This window comes from Condylura cristata, unplaced genomic scaffold (assembly GCF_000260355.1).
Source record: "Condylura cristata isolate star-nosed mole 26May11 unplaced genomic scaffold, ConCri1.0 scaffold00004, whole genome shotgun sequence".
In the NCBI taxonomy this organism is placed as follows: Eukaryota; Metazoa; Chordata; class Mammalia; order Eulipotyphla; family Talpidae; genus Condylura; species Condylura cristata.
The window spans coordinates 29,996,599-30,001,047 of NW_004567105.1; positions in this window are offsets into that span (position 1 = coordinate 29,996,599).

Sequence of the window (4,449 nt, forward strand, 5' to 3'; positions counted from 1 at the left end):
TATGTCAGCAGGTTAAATGTTAATTTAAGAAAAAGGAAACATCCACCTAAACCCCCAGGTCTACCATAAAATTCCCAGGTCCAACATAGCAATTAAACCATTTCAATATTTAAATCAATGGGAAGTAGAAGAACAAAGCATCAAAATTCAAAAGGCATTCGAAACTCACTCAAGGTAATCAGAAAATCCCATATTCTCTGAACTAAAAATTTTGCAACTCTCTCAAACTTACTAATTGCCTAAACAGTCAAGAAAGAAAAAAGGAAGGGAAATGTGAACAACCACTCCTAAATCAATCCGGCTTTCCAATTCTATTCTCATTCAAATGCTCCCCCAAGAGCTTTAAAACCTCAGTGGTCAGCAGAGGCCGCCAATAAAGTGCACCACTGTGCCCAGTGCCAAAAGATTAATAAAACTTAACCAAGATAATTACTTCAAAGTGGTCTCCATTGAGTGAGTCAGGGTGGGAAAAGACTCATTCCTGCTAGTAATAATTATCCCCAGGTAAATTATTTCCTAACTATGTTCTCCCAAAGGTGCCTTCTTCCAGAGAGCTGGTACAGAGAAACCAATAGCCTGCTGGGGTTTATATTAAGGTCACGATCCCCTTGCCAGCCCATGTCAACCTAACAGTCTTGCCGTCTCTCTTCCTTTTCTGCCCACTTTTTCTAAAATGCATTCTTCAGTCTTCTCCTCCAAGTAAAAAAACAACAGCAATAATGACAAGTAGCATTAATGGAGTACTTTGTATAATGTCCAGCATAAAGAAAGTGCTTTGCAATTTATTCATTCATTTATTCGTTGTTTGATTCACTCAACAAATATTGAGTACCCTCTACTTGCCAAGCATCTTACTACCTTCGTAGTGTACATTAAGTGACAAAAATAGATGAAGACCCTGCTCGTATGGAGTTTTCATTGCGCTGGGAAATGGGCCATAAAGGAGAAACATAAGAAGCAAATTGTGTAGTATGTAAGGTGGTGATAATAAAAAGTAAAGCGGGGTTAGGGGTTGGGAGTGCCACAGGAGTATTTGTGCATAGTGCACTGTTAAATGGGGTGGTAAGCCACACTTTGTTGAGAAAGTAAAAATCAAACCTAGATTTGAAGGTAAGGCAGTTAGGCATGATAACACCTCAAGGAAGAGCACTGTAGGCAGCAACTATTAGCACAAAAGCTCTAAGTGAAAGCAGAAATAACCTATCCAAGGAAGGGGGCGCTCAGACTGGAGGCTGAAGAAGGAAGAGAATGGGGGAGGCGGCCAGGGAAGTGAGGAGTCCCAGTCGCATCCAGCCTTGCCATCTGTGTGAAGACTTCCATTTTCTGAGAAAAGAAAAAAATGGAATCCAGTGGACAGCACCAGAAGAGTTATACGACCTGCCTTCCATTTTCGAAGATCCCACTAGTAAGCACAAGCTATACTACGACTGTAGAGGGCACTGCTAGAAACTGTGTAGGAGCTGAACAAAGTTAAGGATGGTATCAGAACAGTGAGCAGAGGCTGGTTCACAGTATTTGTAGGCAAAGAGAAGTGGATGAGTCTGCAAGTAAGAGAATAGGGTGACTCCAAAGGTTATGACCTTGATGACTGAAGAGAACTGACATCAATGAGATGAGTAGAGCAGGTCGAGTGGGAAGTGGAGAATTTTGGCTTTGGACATGACTACTTGGAAATGTATATTAGTCACCCAAATGGAAATGTCCAGTAGGCAGGAGGATATATGGGTCTGAAGTTAGGCGAAAAGACCTGTATTCGAGACCTCAATAAGAGTATTTATCGACCTATGAATGCTATTTAAACCATGAGGCTGGCTAGTAGGGAGGGGGTGGAAAAGCAGGTGTGAGAGAGGAAGATAGAGGAAGGAGGGGAGGGAGAAGGGGAGGGAGAAGAGGACGGAAAGGGATAAAATGTAGCAGAACAAAATCTAAGCCATTTAGACACTCCGAAGTCAAAAGCTCAAGGAGACTATAGAAGGGCCAGTAACGGCACGAAGGATGAGAAATATGTGGAGCAGTAGAAAAAAGCACCATAGTATTTACTCCAGGTAGTAATCAAATACCATTATTATCCCCCACTTTACCGATGGAAAAAACAAGGCACAGCACAGTGATGCTGGGGGGTGGGGGGGTCACAAAGCTCTCTGGCCTGGAATTCACTCCAATTTTGTCTGATTATGCAGTCCATATGCTAACCCAGAGTGCTAAACTGCTACCTACCTAGTCTTCAAGGCATGAAGTCATTCCTAAAATTATTGCTCTCTTTAATGTACCTCCCAAATGCTTATTCTCCAGCAGTGCGTATACTTTAAAGTTAAAACATTTGGATATAATTCTCCAGCCTCCCACTGCTTTTTAAGGATCTTTTTTGCTCCTTCCACCCTTACTTTTAAAAATGTGCCTTCACTTCTAGGTACAGCCCTATAACTCTGTACAGTCCTCCTTGTTATTACCATCAACTGGCATCCAGATCACTTCTCAAAATCCATTAAGGACTTTGGAAGTTAACAGCAGCAGTGTGAATGGCCATCCAAAGTTCCTGTTTGCCTGAAGAGACCTGCCTCAGCCTAAGCACCCAAGACTCTGAGATTCTCCTCTACAAAAGCAGATTGCTGGATTCCACATCGCCCATGCCCTTGCTCCCACTAGGCGCAATGATCTGCTTCTTCAAGTTCTCCAATTCCTGACCCTTTATTTCCTTTATTTTTCCAGATGCTGTGACTTCTCTTGCTTCCCTATTGAATTTCAGCTTCCCACAACGTTCAACCTTATAGCCTGGAGTCCCTCTCTTCTGCTCCTCCACGTCAGCTGCTAAGGATTGCTATGGGAGTCACCCCAAATACCCAATGGCATCTACATCCACTCCTTCCTTCCCTAGAGGAAGAGATGTAGCTTTTCTCATCCAGAATTAACTGTTCTGCCTATTCACTGGATCCTATCACATCTCACCTCTTCCAAGTAGTACTTCATTAGTGATCCCCTCTGTTTCCTGTGTCTTCTGCCTTTCTTTCTCCCCTAGTTCCTATTTGCAGTAAATAGACAAACTCAGTGCATTAAGACAAACTAGTATATGTGGATTTCTGACACGCTTTGGATCAGAAGTGCTTTTGCTTCTGTCTTTCCATTGAACCCCAGCCCTTACAAGCTTAACTCCAATATTCCTTGTCTCTGTGATCACCTCTCACTATTTGAATTTCCATAGTATTTCTTGCTACCATTCTTAGATCACATATCTGATCCTGTACTATACAGTATGTCTTTCTATATTTTACTTGTCTTTCCCCACTATCATCCCTTATATTCCCATATCCCTGTCTCCTTACCCCCTCCCTCTTTTTTTGAAGATTTATTTATTTATGCATACAGAACTGGGGTACAGGTCAGAGGTGCAGAGGTTGAGAGGATTCACCAGAGACAGAGTAGAGAACAGAAGAGGCAGATCAATTAAGTACACTGCTGATGGGAGCAGCGAGCGGGTCAGTAGAGGTCTGCTGCGCCATGTGGGTCACCTCCAGGGCCAGGGATCGAACTGGCACTGAAGCGGCTGCAGCTAGCTTGCAATGCTGTGCTTTAACCCACTGTGCCAACAGGGAGGGCAACCCGTCCCTCTCAACATCAGAATCTTCACTTCATTTATGAGTGTCCACTAGTTCTTTACATGTATTTTACCTTATCAAATCATCCACTATGTGAATGTCCAGTATTTGTCTTTGTTGTTTTGATTTGTTTTACCACACATAATTCTCTTGAACTCCCTCCTTTTTTATGTAAATGACAGGATTTCACCTTTCCCTAAGGTAAAATGGCATTCCACACTGAAGGCACATCACATCTTTTTATCCTACCATCTACCAATGGACATTTAGGCTATTTATGTGCTCTAGCTATTGTTAATAATGCTTCCATAAGCACTGCAGAGTATATCGTTTGGGGCACTGATGGTTTCACATTGTTTGGATAGATGCCCAAGAGTGGAGTAGCTGGGTCATATGGTATTTCTAGTTTTACTACTTCAATATTTTAAATCTAGATCACTTTCCATAATGACCACCCAGGCTCTATTCCTATCAGCCATGTAATAGTAATTCTCCACATCTCCAGCACATCTTGTGTGATTCTCACAGGTATAAGACGGTATATTCATGTTGTTTCAACTGCCTCTCTCTTATGAAAACAATGTTGTTTCCTATAGATCTACTGATCTTCTGGGTCTCCCTTTTGGTGAATAACTATCCCTTTTTCTGATAACTACCTGTTGCCTAGTATTTGAATTTGGTTGTTTTTACATTGTAGAACTGTTTTTAAAAAAAAATTATATGTCTCAGATATTAATCCCCCCCTTTTTTTTAATATTTATTTATTTGTGCATACAGAGCTGGGGTACAGGCCAGAGGCTCAGGGGCGGCGAGAGGCTTCACCAGAGACAGAGCAGGGAGCAGAACAGAGAGATCT